An 11,626-nucleotide genomic window follows, 5' to 3' on the forward strand; every position below is an offset into this window, starting at 1 on the left:
CAGCGCCAGCTTGGAGGAGATGCCATTGGCCAGGCTCCCCTTATAGAAACCAGGCTGCCAAAGAAAAATTATATTTCCTCTCATTTTATTATGTGGGTTTTGACTAAATTAAATGCACCAAGAGGCTGGCAGCCAATGTCTACAAAGGAGAATTCCCAGATTCCTCTGTTTTCTGTTGGTCTGTGCTTCCTTAAAAACAGACAACGGGCAGTGGAAAATGTGGCAAAAGTTTTAACGTTCATGCTCAAAGGAAAAACATCTTCACTTTACGTTGGCCAGACACACCTGGCAAAGCCAAGACCAGCTGAGTGACGAGTCGCTCATCCAAAAGCAAGCCAAGCTGTCGATTGAGCCTAGCGAGCAAGGACTTGGAAACAGAAAAGAAGGCGAGGGGATTTCGGCTAAAAGATAGGTTTGGTTTCTTATGTTAAAATAAATAGGTTGAGTTGACAAGAAACAGGTTGCTGAACTTCAAAGAAACGTACATGGAACAAGCACCGAGTTTTGGCTTTTATTATAGGAATGTCTAGAACACAGGGGGAAATGGAAAGTAGTAAAAACTGTTTCATGTCAAGTGGGGAATATTTATTCCAAACTCTCTCAAGTCCTTTGAGAAGCTGACTAGAGAAAAAGGCAGCAAATTGGGAAGCATGGTGACCCCTTTAAGTCTTCTTCTGAATCAACACATTGTTCTTCTGTTGACCCTGGAACCGGTGACCCTAGAGTGCGAAAAGAAGTGTGCTTGTAGGTAAAGAAGAAAATTCTACACTGAGCTTTAAGGGAATAAATCTCTCTGTTTGGAACAGAAATACAGACACTTCCCAATAGGTCTTGATGGTCACGTTGGAAGACCAAAGAAAGCAGGTATGTGAAGCCACTTGCCGACCAGTCAGCTAGCACCACACAGCCTTGGACCCACAATACTCACCTTTCAGTCCCTGCGTCCAGGAGAGCTCAACCTGCTTCAGAATTCATACAAACTGTGAAGTCTGCCATGGGCTTCCCCAGCATTAACCCCCTCACCAGTTCTTAGGGCCCACTACACTGTGAACAAGACAACCCTTGTTCTGGAAAATCTATTGGCTCCTGCCAACACATACACACATACAAAAACACAACTGTTGGGCAAATAAATCTTTCCAGAGAAAATAAGATTCCTTTCCAATTCAGTCAACTGGACTGAGCTGGAAAGCGAAAAATGTTATTTTTCCAGGATGAAGGGAAAACAAGACCTCTCCTTGTTTACCCTTAGGGCTCATTTCAAAAGAAGGTCAGCTTAATGCCTTCGTTTAAAAAAAAAAAATCTCGAGTGTTGTTTAGCAGGGGACATGGGTCCCTTTCAGGCTGGGAATCACACATTGGCGCTTTGTGCTTTTCCCTCTGACCTGAGACGCACATGCAGGACTGAAGTCCCTGCTGCTCTAGAGATGGCCACAGTGTCAGAGCAGGAAGGGCAGAAGGGCAGAGTCTGGCGATGAAGGAGCCTTTGCTCGTGGTAAACCTCCCTGTTCAGTCTTTCCTGTCCCGGAGGAAACTAATGAATTAAGGCCGCACTTCCCATCCTCATTTTCTCCATATTTCTTATCATTTGAGGACATGGACCATCCTATGGGAATGTGAGAAGACAGCCAGCAACAGGGCGTTAGTCCAGGAGCCTGGGTAGAAGCTACACCATACCATGTTCCTGAATTGCCTGGCATTTCTTTAAAGGGGAACCCCAGTAAACTGAAGTTACAGTGAAGGTTTTGACTTCCTACTTCAACACAGAGCATTTTTCATACAGTTATTGACTACTAAAAAAAAATCTGATAAAATAAGATAATTTAAAAATGGTAATCTGGGCTCAGAGAACATTGAAAAATGAACGTCTTGTAAAAATACTCTCTATATAGTTACTTCAAAACAGATTCATAGACTTGCAGTAGACCCAAGGAAAGTCACATGAGTACCCTCCCACCAAAAGTAGACATCCTTTGTCACAAGGGCATTAGATATGTCAGAGAAAGGTGACACTGTCATATTTTCATAGCTTTCCTAATGCTTGTCTTACTCAATATGTGGCTGCCATATCTTGATAATGTGAGAAAGCCAGTTGAGTCTGCTTGAGGGGTATCAGGCATTTATTAAGATATTAAATAGAGAAACACACTCACGAGCACAGAACCAAGTAAACAGCTGAAGTCATCCTCTGTTCTGTCCAGGAGCAAATGCACCTGGCCGACTGGTGTTCGATCATGCCAAGAAGAATGTGACCCCTCTCCCTTTCCTTTTAAGAGGTCATGTATGCAGGCAAGAAGCACCGCCTCTTTCGGGCTTTATAGCCCAAGGTCATGGGCAGAGCAAATACCACTACATCTTATAAAATTTTGGTGTTGGTATTCTCCCCCGCAGCCTTATTCTCAGTTGGTTCCAAAGAGCGCAGTGTGATGTATGGCTGCCGGGTAGAGGTGCTGCATACTAGCCGAGCCAAACAGAAAAGCTGATTCCCCTCTCCCATCTGCCCATGGCTGGTATGGTTTGCATCCTCTCAGGTGCTTGAAAGACTTCTAATTCATTTCAGGATAAGCGTTGTAAGGCCCAAGGGGAAGATGCCAGTAGACCCCCTCCAGGTGCAGCTAAAATTGTTCTGTGGGCCCCAACTTCAGAATAGTCTCAGGCCCAATCCAGATTTTTCCAAGGAATAAAAAGGAAGAGCATTTGCAAAGACAGCTTGTCAGATATCAACAAATCCCTAATGAATACGCCATTGAAACCTACTTCTAACAACCCGAGAATGGCCCAGCCAGACTTGGTCCTTCTAATTCATATTCTTTGATGGCACTTCTCCTGAGAGGCTCCCGGGGCCCACAGTGGAGTAGGACTTTGCCTTTAATTCTCCAGGGCAACCGCAGGAAGGGACCCTTTGAGTTCAGTCATAGCTTTATTTCCCCACATCCCTCAACCAAACATGTGGCACCTTGGGCACCAGGGTCTTACCATCTAGTCCCATGTTGTAAGCAACAGCAGTAGCAGTCGACTTTATTATTTTAGGGGCCCCTAAGGCCTCTGTGGCCAGCAACTCCTAGGGAGTTATCCCACCCCGAGTGCTGAGACTCTTCTTAACCTTCTGGCTCTGGGGAGTCTGTTTCCACTCTGACAGGAAACCCTTGCTCACTCTTGAGCATTTACAGGCTCAGGCTGTTGCACACTTCTCCCAGTCACCTTGGTAGTACCTTGCCCAGCCAACCCATAAAGCTCCCAACACTTTGGCCTTTGAACCCTTTGTGAACTAATTTCCCATGCTTGCTCTTTAGGGTGCACTCACGTGTCTCTCCTGTGTGCTTCCAAACCCACAAAACACTCAAGGGTTAACATTATATTGTCTAGATAACACAGTGTACAGAGGCTGGGCAGAACAATGGCCCAAAATCCTAAGCCCCCCACCCCCTGTAAACTAATGGCAGGGTTACTCAGATAACCTTGACTGGAGCACTCTGAAAGTCAGCAGTCATTGCCCCAAGCGAATGTCAGGTGATTACAGAAGTGCGCCGCTGAGAAAATACGAAAGTCAAACATAAACCAAGTCTCACCCAGTGTGGGAGGATTCCCGCCATTACTATCAGTTGCTTCCTTCACAAATCAATGTTGGGTACAGTAGCAGCCCGGAGAAGAGGCCCTAGCTTCAGCTGACAGCCCGCAGTCCTGGGTCATTTCCTCTGGGACCTTCCACTTCCCTTTCCTTCAGCTCTCCCACGGACCCTCCTGCCTTTCCCCACCCCTGGCGAACTGGGTGCGGCTGGTTCCTGCTGCTCAGCCTTGTCCGGGGCCAAGGGGACGGAGGCTCTGCTCTCTGGTGCTGCGCCCTCTGCTTGGGCTTTGTCCCCCACAAGCTGCAGAGGCTCTGCGGACAGAGCGCTGTGGCTGTAGCTGCGGTTGTTACCTCTCCACACACCACACACCCGGCCCCTGGCTGGAGTAGACTCTGGCCAGGCAACCGGTCTCCACCCCTAGCATAACCTCTCGAGGGAGAGAAAAGAGTTCGCTTAGTCTGGCGGAATAGTGGTTCGTCCCCGAAACAGGCTTGGTCTTCTGTACCTGTATTGATTTATCAGGCACTCCTTCTGTGAACCTCTCTTCTGGCTTCAAGGCCTCCCAGAAGGTCCTTCGCACAGAATTTGGCTTTATGTCGTCTTCTTCTTCTTCTTCTTCTTCTTCTTCTTCTTCTTCTTCTTCTTCTTCTTCTTCTTCTTCTTCTTCTTCTTCTTCTTCTTCTTCTTCTTCTTCTTCTTCTTCTTCTTCTTCTTCTTCTTCTTCTTCTTCTTCTTCTTCTTCTTCTTCTTCTTCTTCTTCTTCTTCTTCTTAACATTTAGGAATAAAAATAAGTAGGTAAAAACTTAGGAACTCAGGCTCAATACAAATCTTGCCACTTTTAGCCGGGCGGTGGTGGCGCACGCCTTTAATCCCAGCACTCGGGAGGCAGAGTCAGGCGGATCTCTGTGAGTTCGAGGCCAGCCTGGGCTACCAAGTGAGTTCCAGGAAAGGCGCAAAGCTACACAGAGAAACCCTGTCTCGAAAAATAAAAAAAAATAAAAATAAAAAATAAAAAAAAAAAACAAATCTTGCCACTTTTGCCTTGGAGCAACTGCGAAAGACCTCACCTGCCTCACCCTTCTCTTATCTCCTCCAGGCTGCTTTCCCAGTTCACGGACATACTTTACACACTGGTCTATGTCTTGTAAATCCTCCAGAGCTTTTCATCCTTCACAAAGATCCTGCCTCGCCAAAGGGCTCAGCAAAGCCTCTAGAGCACCACGCCAGTCTCTGGATCCTTGCTAAATCCAGTTCTCATGAAGTATCTGGTGAACACAGTCATATCCAGCTCAGTGAACTGGGCATCATGTGTTGATTTCCTTATACCTGGTTCCCTCAGTACCCACTACCTCCTCTATGGTCCTCCAGCCCCTAATATCCATGGGCACCTTTACTAGTGATGGTCAAGTACCTCTTATGACTCCTATGAGCCTGTCTACCAGAGACTGGTTCCCTGTAATGTCTCAGGGTATGTAATTCTGTGTCTCAAGGGTGGATGTGTGGTTACGTTGCTCAGTTTCTCTGCTTCTGACGCGTGTAGACTGATTCCACCCACCCCTGCATCCCATGGCCTCATAAGCCAACAGAGATTCTTTCATCACTGTTTACAACCTTTCCCCAGTGCTAGAACTCTGGTACTGAATTCGCTCTGATATCACCGTCTCCTACGCCGGACCGTGATGAGTATCTGACTTCTGGAGCATGGATTTTCCCTTTACCAAAGGGCACACCTGAGTGTCTTCTGGCCCCCTGTTTTCACTCTTCCTTTCTGCCACCTAACTCCTCCTGTGGGATCCAGGCCATGGGGTTCCAGGAAGGGCTTGTTAATACAGATCCGATTTGTATCATTACCCTCCAGCCTCCCAGCTGTGAGAAGCAGCAAGCCAACGCCTCCATTTCATTCTCCTTTCTACTCAGTTCTTCTGCCAGTTCAGAGACGAGCACGGAGGGTGCTAGCCATGTGCCATTTTTTTTTTTGTTACCATCCCTTCCTAAACATGTGTCACTCTGGGCAGCCATCTTAGCCTCACAAGTACCTGCTGTTACCCATAGCAACGACCAGGCAACCTCTGCCGCTGATTGTCGATCAATATTCTCGTCTCAGAGACTGTAAAATCTGCTCTAGCCCTTTAACTGTTCCCAGGGCTGCTTTGTATTCACATAGCAGACCCCACTCATCAAGGAGTTGGACCCTTCCTGCTTCATAGGAAACTGCTGCCCTGGGGGGGGGGGCGCGCCTGTAGATGCCCATCTTAGTTATGCGTCTCGCTACTCAGGCCCCGGTCACCATCTCCAAAGGCATACACAGGAGCATGTCCCATGGGGGATGAAAGCCATGTCAAATTTACTCTACAGATGTCCCACCTTTCGGACCACAGCTTCAGCGGCTTGTCCTAGTCCCCACGTGAGTAACAACATTTCCCTTTCCAAAATCATCCTCCGTTTTGTCGTATAATGCCAGCTAAGGCAAGTGCTCCTAAAATCCCTTCCCTTGGGGGAATTATAAACAAAATCTACCCTTCCTCCTGAGGGCCCAACTACAAACCAAAGTAAAATGTCACCCAAATTCACTCTGGGGGGGGCAATGAGTTTATTGGGCTAGTTTAAAGAGCAAAAGGTGGCCGAGAACAGCTACACTGTAGAGTCGGCACCTGCATGGATGACCCCTTCATGGCGGCACAGACGGTGTTCACCTCCCTAGGCCTTCCAGCCTAGATTTATACCTCAGTCTCTCCCTCAGGACCATGTGTAATTAGGGGAGAATTGCAAGCAGCTGGTCGGGAGGCCTGGCTGGATACTCAGGTGAGAGTCCCGTGACCTTCCTGGCCCTCTCTCCTACCTTCCTTGAGGGAATGTCAACAGTCAACAGTCCCAGCTGTGATGATCGATTGACAGTGGCACAGCCCAGCTCATGGGGAAGGTGACAGTTTGTCTCGGAGGCTAGTCCTGGATATCACACATCTGCTGTGTCTCACGCGTAACCCATATGATTCCATTTAATGGTAGTAAAATGTCTGAAAGGTAATTATTACTAGTGCGCATGCGTGATGTCTATTAGGGTGAGCACAGGTGTGTAGGTGGGAGGACTCATACCAGAGACAGTTTGCTCCTTGCACTGAAGGCTCCTGGGATCAAACTCAGGCTATCAGATCTGCACTGTAGGCAAGTAGTTCGACCCATGGAATCATAGTCCTGCCCCACCCCCATCATTTTGCAAAAAGAATAATGGGTGAAACCAGAGATCATCGTTTTAAGTGAATACCCCTGTGGTTTTGTGTTTTTCAAGTGTTTGTCTATTATAGCCTAACTGGTCTTCATTAAGAGCCTCTTGCCTCCATCATTTGTTTGAGTGCTGGGATGACAGGCATGCCCAACTCCTCTGTGCCCTGGATCTCGCTCTGTAGACCAGGCTGGCCTTGAACTCACAGAGATCCGCCTGGCTTTGCCTCCCGTGTGCTAGGATAAAAGGCGAGCACCACCACCGCCCAGCCCTCTGTGTTCTTGTTTGAGTTAAATGCCAGACATTTTAACTTGTTATCAAGTATGGCATCTTGCTTTTCCATGTCTTACAGTCATTGCATGCTCAATGTCCTCTTATGCCCGTTAACTGTTTACTCTGGGTCCATGGGCACACTATGTACAAAACCTGACAGCTTACCTGTTCCCTGAGCATCTAATTTTCCCCTCTGTGTTTCCAGCACTCACTTCAGAATTTATGGTAATCATCAGCGGCATATGATGGTGAGCATTCCTGCCTGTTCTCCATCTGAAGAAGAATGTACTCTAGGTTTCTCCACCAAGGATGTTTGCAGAGGGAGATGGAATATAACATCTTCCATTGAAGGAGATTAAGCAATGCTTTCAACTCACTTGCTAAAAGGTTCGCTATTTTCCAGTCATAAATAAGCAAAGAATACATCAAATACTTTTCTACATTAATTGAAGTTAACATGAGTTTGAAAAGTTAATTTAGTAATGCCCTGAATCGTGTTGGCAGAACACAGAATGATGACTCATTCGTTAGACAGTTAGATTTAATTAGCTAATATTTTAAAAGCTTTTTTGCACATTTACTTGAGTAAGGGAAGCTGCTTATAATTTTCGTTCTCTTTTAACACTGCGCGCTTCTGATTGTAGCGATACCATAAAATGAACTTGGCAGTTCTCAGTCTTTGTCTTTTTTGGAAAACTCGGAATACAGCCAGGAGTCTGTTTTTCCTCAAGAGTGCCACAGCACTCACCTGTAAACACACTTGGGCCTGTCATCTGCGAGTGGCAGGGAGGTTCTTTATGTTTTAATGACTTCAAGGTTTACTGCACTGTCCAGTCTCCCTAGTTCTTATGCCAACTCTGGCATTCTCTATTTTTCCATTTTGTGTATACTTTCCCGATTTTAGTTCATGAAACCTGGCTATGTTAATCATGTTTCTCAAATGATCCTAGTGCTAGAGAATCCAAACATCTTAGGAAACATAAAAGCGATAACTTAAAAGGCTATCTCAAACCCTGTGTCCCAGAAGTAATTATCTCCGTGCATATATATATATATAGTTATAATTTTATAGCAGACCTACCTCTCTTCACATAGAGAATTATAATAGCATAAAGTTTAACAGCCACAACATAGACTGTAGTTAACATGCATAGATGCTGATAAAGGAGTCACATTCAGTATAGAGGGGAAATGGCTGCTGAAATAGCCGCGTGGTAAGTACATGGAGAATCCTGGATGTTTTTCTCTTTAAATTGCTGCCACAGCATTTTTGCATTTAGTGATAATAAGAACTTTCCCACAGGATTCTGCACTGAGAGTGGGAGCCCTTTTTGTGCGTCACTGCAGCCATCCTGGTTTCTGGTATCTATTCTGAGCTAATGGGATGTTTACCGGGTGAGTAAATGCCTATGAGGTACTACCTACAAACACTGTTCTCCAAGCAACATACATTTTGATTATGGAACCCTCCCTAGTCCCTGGCAAAGGGGATGGCATCGGTCCCATTTTACAGTTAAGAATTTACTGGAACAATGGGGAAATAACTTGCCAAAGGCTTTAGAAGGCAGCCTGCCAGATTCAGGTGTGGGCTCTGTCTAATATCAACGCCTCAAGTATTTCCAGTGTACCACACTAATAATAAGCGGAATGAAGATTCTACACCAGAGAAGGCCAAAACATGAAAGCCCAAAAGAGCCATGGAGAACCCGCCGCCCCTTGGCTGTTCTTCTAGACGCAGGGCATTGTGGTAGGAACTGGGCTTCAGCAGCTCCTTAGCAAGCTTCCTGCCGTTTACACCACCAACAAAGAGCTAATCTGCACTGTGTGTGCAGTGGGTGGGCAGAAAAGCAGATGCACAAGGAAAAAGGATCCCAGAAGCTCTCTCTGCAAAGGTGGGGAAAGAGACGGCAGGATGGGTGGCTTTAACAGACCCAGAAGAGTCCAGGGAGGGTGGGAGGGCCGCAGCACAGTGCTGCTCCGCCCTGCTTAGAAAATGGCTCCCGCTAGGAGCTACCAATGAGGAGACAAGGGTTCTCTGCGGGCTGACCAATTAGAAGGAGGCTCGGCTGACCTGGCCCCACGCTGAGCGCATACACAGTGCAGGCCAATGTGGGAAGGAGTCTAGCGGCCACGGAGGAGGGTTAGCAGTCCCCCTGTCAATCAGAGCTGCCCTGGTCACCCTGGCTGCTGGAGAGAAGCTGTGTAGGGCAGACCTGAGTACCGCGCTCTAGTTAAGGTCATGTAAACAAGCCATTAGAACGGATCCTGGTTGGTTTGAGGATGCCTGCCATTTTTATTAACAAATATGTCAATCAAACAGGATTATAATCCAGTCGGAGAAAGAAGGCAAGTTAGGTTTTTTTTTTGTTTTTTTTTTTTTGTTTTTTTTTTTTTTTTAGTGACCCTTATTAGGACAAAAAGAAAATCCCAATTAAGAATTTCTGATGTTATGGCACCGTTTTTCAGATATTACCAGTCCTGTCTGTCCCACCCCAAAACAAGTTTGCTCTGGAGAAAGCTGCATCACACATCAAAAACAAAACGACATTTATGTCTCTATGTCTCTCATGCTCAGGGTGTGTGTGTGTGTGTGTGTGTGTGTGTGTGTGTGTGTGTGTCTGTCTGTCTGTCTGTCTGTCTGTCTGTGTCTGTCTAAGTCAGTGAACAACCTTGGGTTTCATTCCTCAAGCATCATCCATTTTTTTTCTTTTCTTTTATCTTTTGCCACAAGGTCTTTCACTGGTCTACAACTCACCTAGACTAGGCTTGCTGGCCAAAGAAGTCTAGGGATGTACCTATCTCTGTCCCTCTACCTCCCCATTGCATGCATACACCATCATGCCCAACTTTTTAAAAACGTGGGTTCTGGGAATCAGACTCAGTCCTCTTGCTTGAAAAGCAAGCAATTTACTGACTGAGCTACCTACCATGTCCATGTCTTAATTTTAAGTTCTAAATTTTTGTTTCACATATGGCACAGACACAGAAAATTGCACAGACTCGAAATGTACAGCTCCATAAATTTTCACACACACACACACACACACACACACACAAACACCCTCCATGTAGCCAGCACCCAAATCAAGAACCAGAATTTTTGCCTGTACCCAAAACTCCCTCTTGTCTTGTTTCGACCACTATTCTCATTCCCAAGTAGTCACAGCTCTGACCTCTAACAGCGAAGTCTGCTTTGCCTGTGGCTGAACATAAATGGGACCATTCAGTGGCTATTCTCTGCTCTCTGGCTCATCTGTCTTCTGTCTGTGAGAATCATCCATGTTCTTGCAGGGAGCAATAATTCAGACTCATTATGATACAGGATGCCCTTGTAGAATGTACTACAAATCATTCACTTCATCTTCTGTTGGTGGGCATTTGGGTCATAGCCAGTTTGGGTGACATGAATAGCTAGCTAGCCGTCAACTTGCTTGATCGTTCTTAACCTATTGCTACCAAAAGCCATACCAAATATGAATGTGGAATTCAAAGGCTGATAAATTGTCATGGCCCGTGGGAAGCAAAAATAACATTCTTTTCCCTGCTCTGAAAATGTGAAGATACCATGTAATCCAATGGTATACCGAATCAGGAAACTATATGCAATTTGCAGCATAAAGCTCACCCACTAGTCAGTGAGAAAGGAGATGCATGGATGTGAAAGCAGAGGAACCCGGTCCCCGTGATTCTGGCAACCACTGGTGGATTTGACCCTGTGCTGTTAGCAAAAGCTTGATAACGGCTTGTGAACTGACAAGGCAACACTCTTAGGATTAACATACACTGTGGGGTAGGTGGTGAGTGGCACAGTTTTTTGTTTCTGCCAGATCACCTCTGCTCCCTCATGCTGTGCTCAGGACTGCCACGCTGTCCCAGCCACAGAACGCGCAGGACTCCTGACTGAGCTGAGCGTCTCCAGTCTCCAGCCGCCCTCCTCACACAGTCAGGCTCAGCCTCTCAGGATGCCCAACATGTGAACAGGAAGGCTGTGGGAGGAACTGAAGCCTTGAGGTGGGAGGCATTCTATTAATACCTTCCATGTTTCAAGTCCCCTGTCTCTGCAGTACTTGAAGCACTCTCGCTGACTCATGCTGGCATGCAGAGAAATGTCACTTTGGAGACGGGCTCTCACATGTTCAGTTTCCCAGGGCTTCATCAGGGGCTCCTCTGCGGTGATTATGTTCGAGAAACTGATGGACTGATGCAAATGCCCTCGTCTCCAAATGCGCACACTGTCTCAGCAGGAAGGCTTTCTGGCTATCACAGAAAACAGGCCACCTCCACGTAGGAGCCCTTGGCCTTCTGAGCTGTCTGCTGAAGCCCTGGATTCCTTCTCATCATTTTTCAATGTGCTAAATAAAATGCATAGAGTTACAAAGGAAATAAGCACAATCACATTTGCTCTGCAGACTGTGAGCACAAAACAGACTAATGCTATGATAGTAATATGTGCACTTACTCCTTTGAGAATATAATGTTCAAATATTTTCCTTCCTGTCGTGGTAGCCACAGATGCTGCTAATACTTCTGTGGCTAATATACTGTGTATAGCCATGGGGAGAT

General features: G+C 46.3%; 1 long non-coding RNA gene across 1 annotated transcript; it reads right to left on the minus strand.

Moving 5' to 3' along the window:
* Positions 1-497: 497 nt before the first annotated feature.
* LOC119088504 lies at positions 498-3,999 on the minus strand. Its single transcript, XR_005092151.1, has 2 exons — positions 3,570-3,999; positions 498-719 (listed from the first exon to the last, which is right to left on the minus strand). It is a non-coding gene; the product is annotated as an uncharacterized LOC119088504 (long non-coding RNA).
* Positions 4,000-11,626: the final 7,627 nt, after the last annotated feature.

The sequence above is a fragment of the Peromyscus leucopus genome, chromosome 9, assembly GCF_004664715.2.
Source record: "Peromyscus leucopus breed LL Stock chromosome 9, UCI_PerLeu_2.1, whole genome shotgun sequence".
NCBI lineage: Eukaryota > Metazoa > Chordata > Mammalia > Rodentia > Cricetidae > Peromyscus > Peromyscus leucopus.